The following is a 16,599-nucleotide window of genomic DNA, read 5'->3' on the forward strand; positions in this document are numbered from 1 at the left end:
TAGACTGCTGTTAGGGATAATACTGGTTTAGTAACTTTTGTGCAGAGCAAAAGTACACACCCAAAGGGTAGCTTGGGGTTCTGAAGGGTACCCCACCCTTCTTATGAGCAAACTTCAATGAAGGTGAGGAGGATTCATGAGCTAAGGCAGGAAGGAGGTGAGGAGTTCCAGGAAAGGACGAGGATTTTCCTAAAACAGGGTTCACTCCCTGTTTCCGCCCTTTCTGTGTCATGGCATCAGAAATGTGACATGAGCAGACACTTTGCAAAGCAAATGACAGGAAGGTTCCTCTAGCATGAAGCAAAGGTCAGTTAGCAGTGGTCTCACCCATGTTGGTCTCAGCTGATTGGGAGTGGTCTGGCTTTTTACACTTTGCACATTCATATGACTTCCTGCTGAGAAGTATACCTAGTGTATGTGTGTGTGTGTGTGTGTGTGTGTGTGTGTGTGTGTGTGTGTGTGTGTGTGTAGGTGTAGGTGCTCTGGGAGACCAGAGGTGCCGGAGTTACAGGTGGTTGTGAGCCGCCCAGCATAGGAACTGGGAACTGGACTTGGTTCTGTATGTGGCCTCTACAAGAGCAGCTTTTAACCCCTAGTCCATCTCCCCATGCCTCAGTCAGCCTCTTTTGTTCCCCTATGCCTGTCTAGCCTGCTTCAAAGCATATTGAGAATTCTCAAGGAATGGCAAATACCCAAATGTGTGTGGGATGGAGTTAGCAGTTTGGTGACAAGACAGGAGCTCAGAGAAGAGAGGAACGTGGTAAGGACCCCAAGTTTTCCTTCCTAAACACTGTTTGTCACAGTGGTTTTGTATTGAAAAATGTCCTGTCTCACTGAGAAGCCTTGAATGCACAGTGCAAGTCCCATTTGTTCATAAGAAATCATCCATTTTTCCTACAAAAGGTGCAAAAGTCACTCTGTTAATGTTTCCACCTTCCCTCCTTAACATTTAACTAGGAAATGCTTTCCAGAAATACAGCATTTGTTTTGTTTACGGAAAAGAACTTCATTGTCCAGACATTAGCCTATGCCTGCAATCCCAGGATCATAAATTTGAGTCTATACCAAGCTACAGAGAAATTTCAAGTCCAAGTCCAGCCTGCACTCTCTTGACCCTGTCTCCAAAAGCCAGGAGCTGAGCATGTAGCTCAACTCGACGACAGAGCACTTGCACAACACCACAAAAATAAGCCTCCCTTTCCTGCTTTCTATTGGATGAATGTGGCAAACTTTAACTCGTTGTAGAACACAAGCTTGTTCCCCATTTATTTGTTTGTTGTTTCTTTGTTTTATGGTGTTTTATGGCATTTTGTGCTTTGAGCGTTTTAGGCAACTGGTATACCCCAGCTCTTAAACGTCCCAGTTCTTGCCAAGCACAATGGCATATGCCCGTAATACCAACATTTAGTCAGCAGAAGCAGGAGGATCAAGAGTTCAAGGCCAGCCTGGTCTACAGAGTGAGTTCCTGGTGGCCTGGTTTACACAGTGAGACCAAGGGGAGAAGAATTTCTTGGCTCTGAAAGAAAAAAAGGGGGGAGGAGGACTTACTCGCTTTTGATCCAAACATAAAACTTTCTCCTATAGCTACTGTCATCACAATCTTGAACTTTAGCAAGACATTGGAGGAGACCAGAACACACGACCTTAAAATATACCACTTTGGCATATTGATTATTTTGAGCTGAAGGTGACTGAGGAGGAGCGAATACAGGCAAGGCATTCTGTCTTCCCCCTTTCTCCTAAAACCATGGCCTAAGTTCCCTGTGAAAAAGATGCCTTCCTGCTTCCAGGACAAAAGTCTTCTTATCTGGAGAGATGGGCAGTCTGTGCAAAAGGAATCGAGACAAACAGCTCCCCTTCCATCAACTTCTCCCATAGATTTCCTGTTCATATCCCATAACTTACTGCCCCAGAAACACAAGCTCTTTTCTTTTGTCTAGTTATTTCTATACAATGTGTCACCCTTTGCTAACAATATAAGTAAATGCTTCAGTCTAAACTTCTTTGAAATTTTCATTTCTTTTCTGTAAGGTTCTCTGTGCCTAGTGGAATTTTCACTTTTAATGTTTATCATTATCAATATCATTAAGACAGGGTCTCCTGTAACATGAACTAGCTTTTAACTTATTGTGTAGTAGAGGATGACCTTGAACTTTGATCTTCTTGCCTTTACCTCTTAGTGTGCACCAGTGTGTCCAGTGGGGCTGGGGATTGAACCAGGCAGGCACTTTACAAACTGAGCTATATCCCCAGCCCCATGGAAAAACCTTAATAACAAGATCTGTATGCTTTTTTCTCTCCTGTTAATCTATCTTTGATCAATTTAACTACAAGCCTTGGGCATGTAACTTCCCCTGAAATATTTCATGGTGTTTAGGCTCCAGTCCTTCAGTCCCCTCCCTTCTTCAGGCCTCTCTTCTGTGTCTCCTAAATGCAATTATTTTCCAGTTTCTCAGAGGGGTTACTCATCAGGTGGCTGGCTCATTTATGCCCTTTGCCTACTACTGGCTTCCATTTTTATTTTGATCATTTCCAAGCTTATTGCCAGAGAAAGATAGATATAATGTTTTATCAAATACATTTATCTTGCCAGGTGTGGAAGCACACTTCTTTAATCCCAGTATGTGGAAGGCAAAGGCAGACAGATCTCTGTGAGTTCAAGTGCCTAGTAGACATAGCTTACTCTAGGCCAGCCAGGACTACACAGCGAGGCTGTCTAAAACAAAACCAAAGTGCATCTACCTACACGTGATGGAGACAATATCATTATTCAGCCAAGTCATGCTTCATTTTTCTCTTCCTAGTCATCCCCATTTTACTAGTCTTTCTTATAAAAGTACGTTTGTGCATGTGCGCCAACACACACACACACACACACACACACACACACACACACACACGGTACTAAATAATCCACCAATCTCCTCATGTAGAATTCTCCTCTCTATTTGATTGACACAGCAACCTGAATATCAACCCTTACACATCCACTTCCTTTACTCAATATTATGTCCCACTATTCTCCCCCTCCCCCCATTCCCATTCCTGATGTCTCCTCCCCATCTTCAATGTCGCCTCACTTCTGCTGACTAATTAGGTTTCCTGGCTTCCCTGTGGTGTGTCACGTCCTCTCTCTTATTTCTCTTCAAGCCCCTGGACTCTGTCTCTCTGGCCTGTTCTCAGACTTCTCCCTGTTCTTCCTCTCTCCACACACTGTCCTCCAGCCAGGCCTAGCTTACCTTTGTCTCTGTGTTTGCTTTTGCCTCTGCCTGGAATGCTTGCCTAGCTCCCCTTAAACCTGGTCACCGGTGACCCCACAAGTTTGTATTCACATCCCCTAGAAGGACACTCTGACCCTCTACTTAAAGTCCCTCCCATTTCAATCTCCGCATAGTAATTGGTCTCTGAAGAAAACTTGTGACAGTCTTATCTGTTCTATATTCACTGGCCTGCCTTTTCCAGTAGAACTCTGTGTTCATAAAGTAAAATAATAACGAAGGCTTTTTTCGTGTTAGAAACCAACCTAGATATTTTATAAAAGGGAGGATAGTATGCCAAGTATCTCCTGGAAACACTACCTTTTGTTTTTTCATAACCAAAGTTCCCAAAATATACATATTGCTCCATGGAGTTCTTTTGTTTGTTTTAGACTGATGGAAATTTTTATAATTACACCTCTCAAAGTCTCATACATGTTAGCAAAACAATGTGGGGGAAATGTTTCCAGTTACCTTCCAAATTCAAAGACAGAACAGGAGCAACATGTCAATTGAGAATTACATTCCCTGTGTCTTTAGAAGGGACTTATAAATGTAAAACAAGGAGGTGGTTAAGAGGTCCTGTCCTGCATGGTATAGGCCGTGGGCACTTTGAGGTGCAGTGAGGCTCCACAGAGGGCGTGTGGTCTAATGCTGTTGATGTAAGGGCGACCTCAGCCTCAGATGAGTCATGTTCTGTTACTGGTGCTTGTCCTGAATGCCCTTTTCCAGTACTTTCCTTGTCCCACCCTTGCTTCTGCCTGGTGCTAGACCAGAAAAGTCTATGGCATTTCTAGGAGAGCTGTGGATTCAGGTTAACTGGGAAGAGCAGTCATGAAGTAGAATAAACACCAACACACTGTTTCAACTTCTAGTGAGCAACATGTCTCAAATGTGGTATCCTGATATGATCATGGGTTAATACAGACGTACACGCTGTGGGGTGCATGTCACACATGTGATATTCTGATGTGATCATGGGTTAATACAGTGGTACATGGTAGGGGAGTGTATGTCACACATGTGATATTCTGACACGATCATCGCTTGGTACGGGGGCTTTCTACACCATTGCAAACTGACCACTTAGTATCAGCAAATGAAACTCACAAAAGACAAAATGAAAGAAAATATTCAAGTAAGTCTGTGGAAGTTCACAGAAACTGTGACACCAAGAGAAAAGTAAACGTTGAGGCTTGCACACACCCTGCTCTTCTGCGTTGCTGTGTTGCATTACCAAGACTCACGCATGCTAAGCGCATGCTCCGTCACTGAGTCACCTCCTCCACCCTCACAGACACCTAACGGCATGAGGACAGTAAAGGTGACTGGAAAATTTTCCCCCACATATGAGACTTTGAGAGGTGTAACTATAACAGAAAACAAAACAAAACAAAACAGGTAAATGGCTTTCTTAGAGGAGATAGGACATGTGTAAAAATACAAATGACTTTTTGAAAGACAAATGGTCCCCTGAAGAACAAATGGGAGACAGTAGTTTGCGACAATGTCTATCCAGGTTTGGCACAAACTTCTCAACTCAGAGGATAAGAGTTGCTTTTAGGAGAATGGAGGGCATGAGAAAATTGATCTCTTTGTGCAAACTCACTGCTTTTAGGTAGATAAGGAATTTCAGGAAATGAAATGCCTTCAACTCAAAGCAACTATCATAGAAAGTGGTATATATCGAAGTAACACACACAGAGGCCCTTCAGGATTCTTTGTATATTTCAGTTATGCTGTGGGGAACTGAAAGGAGGGTTAGGTTGATTTAAAATGTATTACTGCCTTTTCCTTTTATAATAATGTAAGCTGATGCCCATTTAGCATCTTCATACAGAGATGTCTAATTTCAAACACAGGTTGCTGTATTTAATCAGACATGTTGACATTTTAGCAAATGTCTATGATCAATATTTAGATAGGTATGTGTGTGTGTCTGTGTGAGTGTGTGTGAATGTGTGTGTGTGTGTGTGTGAGAGAGAGAGAGAGAGAGAGAGAGAGAGAGAGAGAGAGAGAGAGAGAGAGAGAGAGAGAGAGAACTTGAACCGACTTCTGTCCCCAAAGTATAGACTGTACTTTTTGGCTGCATGTCCAGTAGCATCTAATTCCTTTGGAAACATATCACCTTTAATCTTCTCAGCAGCTCTGAAAGATGGGGCCATCTCTTGTTTGTTTGTTCATCCATTGTATAAAACAAGGTTTCCTGTGTATATGAGGATGGGATGAAAGTTACATCCTTCCTGCCTTGGTCCCTGGTCCCTTGAGCTGAGACTCCACATCCTCCTTGCCCTGCCTGCTATGGGAGGTGTTTGCATTCACTTCCCTTTCTGAGGAGCACAAACAGGCTAAGCTGCAGCCTCAGGATTTAACACGAGCACAGCCTGGACCTGAACTCAGGAACCCTCAGCCAAATCTTGATTCTTAAACCCACAGAGGTTCTAAAGGCCTCTCTTAGGGGAACCAACCAACAAACGAGTACATACCCCAGTGCCCAACAGAGCTCAGCTCACCTCAGCAAGTGCAGATGGACTGGTAAAAACTCACTAATTAAACGTTGCCATTATAACTCACTTCTACTCCTCAAAAACACCAAGATCTTAGAAGTCAAAGACAAGGAACTGTTCTAGGTTGAATAAAATTAAAGCGATATGAGCTATGATAATATACACAAGAAGTGGCTCCAGGCTGGATTCTTTTTTTGTTTTTTATTATTTTCCTCCCCCTCTTCTTCCTCCTCCTTTCCCAGCACCCACAGGTAGCTCACAAAATTTGTAACTCCAGTTCCAAGGAATCCAAAGATTTTTTTTCTGGCATCTATGGGTACTACATGCACATGGTACACATACATATAAATCACTCATATGAATAAAATAAATAAATAAATAAATATCTTTTTAAAGATCTGAGTAGGCAATTAATAGGTCCTAATAAAGTTTGTTTGAGGAGACTCCAATGATTTCCATCAAATCAGAGTTTTTTTTTTTCTTCTACCGAAGGTCTGCTGCCACTGGCTTACCTGGGTTTCTCTCAATATCAACTGACAAAGAAGAGTATAGAATTAACCAAATTTATAACAGTCCATTTTCCATGACAAATTACTTAATTTGAGAAACAATTTACATTCTTGGCTTTCTGGTCCCATGCTGACACTGAGATAAATGTTATCAGTCTTGTAGATTTATTTTAATTCAATTTCATATATTAATGTGATACGCAGAAATTGTCACCTCTTTGAGCCTTCATTTGCCCCCTTGGTGCCTCTGTCTGGGAGTCTTGCTGATGCCTGTGCACTAGCTAGGTTGTCTCTTCGTTTTGACACACTTAAAAAGCCCAGTGGGGCTCTAGATCTTCCCCTCTTTGCATCAGCCATAACCACGCAAGCTTGTAGTCTATGTGTTAGCTATCACGTCAGGTTTTATTTTCACCATGTGAGAAATTGAATCTCCATGAATCGACCCAATTACTATGCTCATTTAATTATATTGCCTGGCTTTCTTATTTGGATAAAGCCTTGAAAAGCCTTGCAAGCCATTTTAGAGAGCCACCAGCCTGGTTCCAGGGTTTTACTCTTCACATGTAAGAAGTTTATTTAAAATTAACATGGATAGAAACAAAACAAAAATCTGTTGGAAGACATCAACTGTTCTCTTTTTTAATTTTCTATGTGAATCTATACAATATCCAAAATGGAGCCAGGCATGGTGGCGCACACCTTTAATCTTAGCACCCAGGAGGCAGAGGCAGACAAATCTCTGTGAACTGGAGTCCAGCCTGGTCTATGTAGTGAGTTCCAGGACGGTCAGAGCTACACAGTGATACCCTGTCTCGAAAAAAAACAACATATTTATTCATATACATTCATATATATGTATATATTCAAAATGGAAGAAAATGCTTGTTTTGTTTAATAAAACAAAAACTATCTTCCCTTTAAAAATGTTTATACATGTCTTTGGGTCTAAAAATAAAAGTAGAATAGACTTATTTTACTAATAAAGCTAATAAAGGGCTCCTGTTTTCATTTGTTCGCTGGGTCATCTCCTTCCGGGAACTGCTGTGGTCCTAGGCAAACAGTGACGAACAGGACAAGCCACCTACACACCAGCAGCAGGCAGGTGGGACTGCAGCAGTTAAACACACACTAGCTGAGCCTGTTCCAGCTGATAAGACAAACTACCATAAACAAGATGGCAAACTGGCTTCGGACACTTATTTCTCCCCATTCCGGAGACTAGGAAGGCCAAACACAAAATGCTAGCAGATTCAGGAACCCTTCCTTCATAGACAACCAACTGCTCAGTGTGGCCACTGGAAGGGACCAGGACTCTCTATGGAGCCCCTTTTCTAAGGTCACTGGTGATGCTAAATCTTCCTCATGAACTCCATGGGATCTCATAGGAGACACACTCCTGGGGATGTCTGTGGAGGCTTTTCTAAGGAGGTTTAAGTGAAGAGAGAAGACCCACCCAACATGCCATGGGTGGGGTGTTGTAACAGGAATAATAAAAACCCAGAGACAGATATCAGGGCTCAAATTGAAGATCAGAGAAGCAAAACAACCAAGATACTAGAGAGCTCTTACCTCTACCAGGGCTGAGACAATCCTGTCTTCAACATGGCTGGAGACTAATTGCCCAAGACTGACTTGCCGTTCCTGTTTTATATACTCTCTAGTGCTGGGATTAAAGGCATGAGCTCTGTTTCTCTTTTAGACTGATTCACTATCCAGTAGCCCTGGGTGGCCTTGAACTCACTGAGCTCTCTCCTGAGTCCTGGGATTAAAGGTGTGTGCCACCACTGCCCAGTGTCTATGGCTGTGGATAGTTTTGGGTTCTGCTCTTCAGCGGCTCTATCAGATCATAAACAATACATCACCACAGGGTTTGAATTTAAAAAGGAGCAAGAGAAGGAAACAAGTACCAAATTCAGTTGTCAGCTTGCTGACCCCAGACACACGGCAGCGCCTCACTCTCTTGCTGGTACAGAGGGGCCCTCTCAATACCATGCCTCCCTGTCTCAGTGGGTGGACCATCCTGCAAACAGCAGGTCAAAATAAAACTTCCTTACACTGCTTTTGTCAAGTATTTGATCACACCAACAAAAGATGTCACTGGTACCAGCATTAACTCCGCTCACAATGGCTTCCCAAGGCTCCACATCCAAATCAGCTGCCATGAGTCAGTGCAGAAGTCAGGGGACTGTTCATGGAATCCTGAGAGCAGTAGCTGGGACCATAATGGCCTCTTTGGACTATGTCCTGATGGATTCATTTAGAATTTCCTCATTTTCCAGAATATGTTTTTAGCCACAAAATTTCCAGGTAAATCTCATTGGTGTACTCTGGGTGAACAGACCCTTCCATCACAGCCTGGGGTATTGAAACTACCTGCTACCATTTCCCTTCAAAGGCTGAGACCATGTGCCCAATTCATCTAGGGCTCTTGATGCCTGGCTCAGGGCTTGGCACACTGACTTAAAACTGTCTCCGGAAGCATTTGCTAATAGGAGCAGATCACAGAGCCTTGACTTCCATAGGATGTATGGAACTTTGTGACTCCAAGGGATGATGAGTTAATGAGAATCATTACCACCAACAGAAAGTAGAGATAGAGGACTTTAGAACATGCCTGTGAACTGGTTCATGTTTTTGTAACTTTGCAAGTACTGTGTGACATGTGACTATGGCGGTGACCTGAGAGGGCTGGGCACAGAGGTGGCCTCATAGCCACATCCTGTCTTGGAAGAGTTTTAAGCAGCTGTTCAGTTAGTATTTGCTGAATGAATGAATGAATGAATGAATGAATGAATGGGTGAATAAACAAAACCAGTTTACACCAACCAGCAATCAAAGATGGCTCCCAGATGTGGGGATCTGCCTGTGCCAAAAACATCAATCAGGAGCTGGACTGTGAGGAACTAGTCTTACCCCTGTTGACAGATGCAGACTAGGGTTCAGAGCCAAGCTCTGGGATGTGCAGACATCTGATACGGGAACCTTCATCTTCATTATTAATCTGCTGTTCAGGGTCATTAGTGGGGACACAATTCAAAGACAAGTGCTATCATATATGAGCTTCATTTTGCTCAGAGACTGGAAAGCAAGGCAGGCTCAAAGCCCCAGGACAAATAGAGACAGCTGGGTGGTTTCAGCCAGAATCTTGGACACGTGTGATAAGTTTGTGTGAAGGCACACTTAAATTTCCCTCAGAAGATACGTGTGCCAAATCAGCTGTCTCAGACACAACATCCAACCCCTGAAGGCAAGGCAGGGGTCACTTCATCTCTGAGGAGAAACATTCACCTCCCCATCCTCAAGAGAAGAACAGGCATGCTGACCCCTCCCTGTGGACACAGACCCCAGAGCAGGCATGTTGACCCCTCCCTGTGGACACAGACCCCAGAGCAGGCATGCTGACCCCTTGCTGTGGACACAGACCCCACAGCTCATAGCAAACCAGAACTCTGAGGTGAACTGCAAGAGAATGGTGGAAAGACCAGGAACAAGATTCGGGAATGGAAGAAGAGATGATGTGCATAGTAGAGAAATTGCTATTCTCCAAGATAGTCAGTGCTGTGGGTAACATGTTGTCCCCACAAAATTCATGGGTTGAGAACCTAAGCCCTGTACTTCAGGATGTGTTCTATTTGGAGACACAGTCTTGGGCAAACTCAGTCCAGCCGACACCCATTTCTTTGGTTTGCTTGGCTTTTGTTTTCTGTTGGTGTGTGTGTATGTGTGTGTGTGTGTGTGTGAGAGAGAGAGAGAGAGAGAGACAGAGACAGAGACAGAAAGAGACAGAGAGAGACAGAGACAGACTGAGAGAGAGACAGAGACAGAAACAGAGAGAGACAGAGACAGGCAGACAGAGAGATTTTGTTTTCTATTATATTTTGGTACTTGGAATCAGGGCCATACTATGCAGCCTGGCCTTGTCTTGAACTTGTGTTTATGTGCAATGAGCAAGGACAGCATGGCCAAATCTCAAACGTCCGTTTCAATGCTGGTGTGTCACAAAAGGCTACAGACTCCCAGAAGGCCTTGCTCCTGCCTCCCTGGCTAGCTTCTCTCACCACCCCCACTTCCTTCTCCTGCAGAACCATGTCTTTCTCTCCCACCGTCCGTCCATGGCTCCAACCTCCACTGTCACCCCTACTCCCCAAGGCAGACGCGGTGTCTCTCTTGAAGAATATGCTTGGCTAGTGATTCCTTCTGGCGAAACTAGATTATTCTATTTCTCAATTCTCTCTGAACCATAAATTCACGCCTTTCAGGCTGGGCCCTCCGCAGCCCATTCCACAGCAAATTTATTGCCCACTCCATCTTCCTTCTGCACTACTTAATCTGCTGTATTTTAATTGGGTAATAAAACTCTGTGTGCCACCCAGAGAAATTCCAGAGCAAGCAATCATCAGGGACATTCTCTCAGCAGCCAGTTTCTAATTATTTATTCAGGCCCAGAGCCTAATTCCACCCCTGAGTGTGGTGGTTCTGAGCTGCTGCACTCCACATTTGTGACTCTGGGGCCAGACACGGTGGGTGGGGGCTGGGCAGGCAACAGTTGGGGTCCCATGTGAGACATCCCTGAGAAGGAGACTGAAGCTGGGTGGGATGAGTGTGGGAAGAGGCCTGACTGTCATTGTCATAGAAATAGCAGGGTGACCCAGGGGCTTTGCACTGTTAAGTTTCAATACTGCTCAGAAAGGAGCCTGTCATAGTAAACACACATGTCCCCCTCAGGCCAAGCTGAAGAAAGAAAAGACAAGTCAAGTCTTGCTGTCAGCAACTGGAAGCACATTGACATCGGATGAATTATATATAAATAAAAATATTTCTATGTAATAAATGTGTAAAGTGTTAGGGTAGGCCATAGAAAAATTTCTAAGAGAGTTTTTGTCTCTCCCATAGCTAGTCCTTTTAACTATGGCACGAAAGTTCAAATATTCGGACAGGTGTGACCGTGCCCAGACCTTCAATCATACAACTTGGAAGGTAAATACAGGGGCGTCTCCGTTAGTTCAGTTTCAACCTGGTCTACTTAGCAAGTTCTAGACCAGCCAAAACTACATAGTAGGACCCTGTCTCAATAAAGTAAAATAAAATTTTATATTTGGCATACACAATATTAAATATTTAAAAGTAACCATGCACTCCTGCATTAAATAAAGTCAAAAGGTAAATGACAGCCTAGGATAAACCAAATCAATAAGAAATATCAGTACCATGATAGAAAAGAGAAATACATATGTAAATATAAAATATGGCATACAAGGGTTATTTACAAAACACTGATTATTGTAACTGAAAACTTGAAATTACCTAAATGTCTATCAAAAGGGAATTGAGGGCCTGAAGAAATGGTTCAGCACTTAAGAGCACTTGCCGCTTTTTCAGGGCACCCAAGTTCAATTCCCAGCACCCACATGGAAGCTCACAACATCTAGTTTCAGGGGATTCAACACCCTCTTCTAGCCTCTTTGGAAACCAGGATACATATAATGTGCTGGCATGTATGCAGGCAAAACACCCCGTGATGGCTATTCTTGGTTGCCAACTTGACTACATCTGGAATTAACTAAAACTCAGACGTGGTAGGACACACCTGGAGAGACTTTTGCTTCATTTGAAGTGGGAAGATCCACTTCTAACCAGGATCCTTAGAGGTGGGAGAACCTTCTGTGGTCTGGACCACACCTTCTGATGGCAGCCTATAAAAAGGACATAGAAGAAGGAAGCTTAGCTCTTTGCCTTCTTGCTTTTGCCTCCCTAGAAAGTTCAGTCCCTCACTGGAGTTAAAGCCTACATCTTCAGGATTCTGGCATATACTTAAGACTAGCTAAGACATCCAGCCTTGTGAACCGGATTCTTGTGCCAGAAGGCAGCCATTGTTGGATTAGCTGGACCACAGTCTGTAAGTCATCCTAATATAACCCTTTCTACAGATACAGAGTGATTTCATTTTACAAATTCTGTTATGCTAGAGAACCCTGACTAGTACACAGTCCTAAACACACACACACACACACACACACACACACACACACACACACACACACAAACCTTTTTGAAGGGGAATTATTTTAAGCAGTAATTGTAAATTCATACAACAGAATAGTCTTTAGCTATTAAAAATTCTGAATGAGGGGCAGGAGTGATGGATCAGTGGTTAAGAGCATAGGTTGCTCTTGTAGAGGACCAGGGCCCAGTTCCCAGCACCCAAATGACAACTCACAACTGTCCGTAACTCCAGTTCAAAAGGATTCAATACCCTCTTCTGGCCTCTGAGCATATGAGGCACACACATGGTACACAGACATATATGCAAGCAAACACACATACACACAAAATAAAAATAAACAAATCTTTATTTAAAAATTCTGGATAAATCAATGAATTAATATGATAAAGTCATTCATAAAGATAGAAGCACATAACTCACACATGAGTGTAAATAAAGATGATAGGGCATAAAATAAATCTGTATGACTCATGTACTTCAAAATATTCAGAAGGATAAAACAAGAAATAACTAGACCTAGGATAGGAACTGAGTATTGAAGTGGGAGGGATTTGGGATTTGTTTAGTTTTAAATCTTTATGTACTTCTTAATCTTTGAACCATGTGAATGTGTTATCTTTTAAAGATAGATAGATAGACAGATAGATAGATAGACAGACAGACAAACAGACAGACAGACAGACAGACAGACAGACAGACAGACAGATAGATAGATAGGAGTCTTCTGGTGAGGAAAGATTGAGAAGACCCAGAGACTGATTACACATAGTGTGGTTTCCTGGCAACAAAACCTAATCAGAGTCTTAATTTTCTTCCTCCAGAGTCTGTTATAATGATGACAACTCCAAGAGGTGGGGGCTGGAGGAGCCGAGAAGGAAAGGGGAGAGGAGGGGAAGGGAAGGGAGGGGAGGGGAGGGAGAAGAACGATGGGGGGATAAATTTGGCCTGACTCGTTATTCATGCAGCTCTATCTTTTTTTTTTAGACAGGGTTTCTCTGTGTAACAGCCCTGGCTAACCTGTAGTTCTTTCTGTGTGGACTAGGCTGGTCTTGAACTCACTGAGATCTGCCTGCCTCAGCCTTCGAGTGCTGGGATTAAAGGTGTGTGCCAACACCAACACCAGCACAGCTCTACTTTTGATGTTATTGTCAAACTTTATGCACAAAACTCCTAGTGTGTGTGTGTGTGTGTGTGTGTGTGTGTGTGTAGAGAGAGAGAGAGAGAGAGAGAGAGAGAGAGAGAGAGTTCATTTAAATGGCCACTTGCAACCTTGTTTTGTCATTTCTTCATATTTACAAGTACACTAGCAGCCTAAAATAAAGGAAGTGGTCTGCTTCTTTGGACTTCTGAGAAAACCTGCCTATCTGAGAATTTTACCAAATTTTACTGGAACACAAATATGATGAAAGGGGAGTACACCATACACCCCAGACACTGTACCACCTCAGGGAGGCCCCTCCCTCTAGCACTATTAGATGTCGGTCATCCAAGGTCCACATCTGCTCTTGGTGATTAATATTCAACACATATTTTATGAGAGCTGCATGGTAACTTCATATTTTGTTTTCTTTCTTTTTCTGGTAGTGACTGTTGTTTAAGACAGGGTCTCACAAACCTCCTCCCTCTGCCTTCTGGGTGTGGGACTACAGGCATTGCACATGGTTGGTAGGTATTTTAATACAGTAAAAACCTTCCCACAAAGTCTTTTGAGATAAAGCTCTCAGTCCTGCTTTAATGTTAACCATGAATGCACAGCAAGGGATAAGAGTTTATTAACAACAGGATTTGATGTCTTCATAGTTGGACTCAGAAGATGGGAGTTCAAGGTCAGCTTGAGCTATACAACAAGACCTCTTTCAAGAAAACAAAAGAATAAAGAAATCAGAATTGTCCTGGGGAATTCACTTCCACTCATAGTTCAGCCTGTGGATCGAGAGTGTCACACATTCATAGCACAGCCTGTGGATCGAGAGTGCCACACAACACAGAGGATATTTAGGCATTGGCAGAGAAGTCCGGATATTGGATAAACCTGGATCATGTAGAAAAGACTTCTAGAGACGGAGACCATCTGCTTCTGTTGGCTGGAGTCACTGGACACAAGGTTCATCCGAAGATGCTTTTGAATCAAAGAAATCATATCCAGGCATCAGTTGGTTTGGGAAGGAGGGTCAGGCTAGAGAAGAGCTGCCCAGCGAGTTCAAAGAGATGAGGGTGGGAGAGAGGACTTGGTAGAAGTCTACCTACAAATGTACACAGGGTCAGCTAACCACCTCAGCTGTACAGACAATCCCTCTCACAACTCCCCCTCTCACCTCAGGAGCCTTTCCAGGCTCTCACATGGCTTTGTTCCTGACCACAAAGCTTCCAAGGGCGTCACAACATAACTTACAGTCATTTCTCACCTAAGACATGGGTTTTGACTCTGGCCAGTCATGGACTGCATTGAGAAAATTCCCAGTGGGATTCTTTTCTGGGAGCTTAACAAAAGCAAATTACTGTTCAGATGGGAGTTGCCCATGGGCTACCCAAGGCTGTCTTCATGGGCCTTGGAGGGGAAGGCCAATTTTCTCAGGGGCTAAGTGTGTCACATGAGCCAGAGTGGGAGCATGGCACGTCTCTCACCTAGCATACTTGAGGTCCTAGCACAGCAGACAATTAAAGTAGAAAACAAACTTCCTGAAGGAGTTCTTTCTGGGCCATGGATGGTACTGTTGGGCTCCCAGCATCCCCCACAGTTGGGTTCCCAGCATCTTACAGTCTCTGTTCTCTGTTATTTACCATCAGAGTAGAATATGGGGTGGGACCACCTAGTCATCTCACTAGATAGTGGAAAACCAGCTGACAAAAGTCAACACCCATTCAAAATGAAAACGACGAGAGGCAACCTTCCTCAACCTGACAAACCACTTGTGAGAACAGCTTATGTCACACTTTTCCCCTAAAGATCAGGGGTGCTTAGTCAGCATCGAACCACAAGTGTTTGCCAGGAACAAGGCAAGAAAAGAAAGAACAAAATGTATCCAGATTGGAATACTACATTTATTCACTGATCACTTCTTATACAATCAATTCTGGGAAATTTATGCATACTAATAAGTATAGCAAAGATGGAAAAATGCAAGGCCACTATGCAAAAATTAACTGCATGTCTATAGACTATCAACAAACAATTTAGAAGTTAAAAAGCATGGCAGTGGAGACACAGCCTTTAATCCCAGCACTCAGGAGGCCTAGGAAGGAGGATCTCTGTGTTTGATGCCAACCTTGTCTACAAAGTGGGTTCCAAGACAATCAGGGCTACACAGGGAAACTCTGTCTCAAAAAGCAAACAAAAAGTTATTTTTTAATGCAGTAAAATTGCATCAGAAATGTAAAATACTGAGCTGGGGAGGTAGTTCAGTTGGCAGACTGCTTGCCTAGCATATGTAAAGTCCTGGGTTCAACCCCCAGCACTACAAAAACAAAACAAAACAAAAAACAGGCATGACGGCGCATGCACTCAGGAGGAGGAAGTAGGATGATGACAAGGTCAAGATCATCCTCGATCAGCTGTATATCGGCTTGGATGACTTCTAAAGAACCCTTATTTTAAAAGCAGGCCGCAGGCCAGAGTTGACCCTGAACCAAGGCTGCCATTCTCTTATGTAGACGAAAGGAACGAAGGGCACAGAAATAGAACCACAAACATACTCAGCCTACTTTTTTTATTTCTTGGTTTTCTTGTAGATCAGTGTGGTCTGGAGCTCACAGTGCCTCTCTGTTGCCTCAGCACCCCAAGAGTGAGAATTCAAGACACATCTGTGCTGCCTTGTCAGGCTTCTCAAGGGACTTTCAACAAAAATGTGAAGTCACTCAACAGATACAGGACTGGGGGTCTGCTGAGAATTAGAGCTTCGTGCGTGCCTGCACGCACGCGCACGCGCGCGCGCGCACACACACACACACACACACACACACACAGATTGAGCTAGAAAGTCAGCCATGGTGAGCAGTCTGTAAACTGGTAAACTGGAGGGTGAGACAAATGGTTCTCAGTCCAAGTGTCAGGCTGGCTACCGACACAGCCCTGAGTCCAGAGTGGAAGAACTTAGAGTCTAATGTGTCTGTCAGAAGGTCCATCCCAACACCTGATATCCATATACTTTAGGAATCTGGAGTTTTCTAGTAGAAGGTCCCCCCCTCCCCAGTCCCTGGCATCCATATACCCAAAGAGTCTGGGACACCTCAATCTCCCTCCCCCATTTCTCTCTCCCCAAACCCTGCCCCATTCCAGAAAGCCCACATGGGCACCTCCTCCCCTGGAGATGCCTGAGACCACA

Source organism: Mesocricetus auratus, unplaced genomic scaffold (assembly GCF_017639785.1).
Source record: "Mesocricetus auratus isolate SY011 unplaced genomic scaffold, BCM_Maur_2.0 Super-Scaffold_100018, whole genome shotgun sequence".
NCBI lineage: Eukaryota > Metazoa > Chordata > Mammalia > Rodentia > Cricetidae > Mesocricetus > Mesocricetus auratus.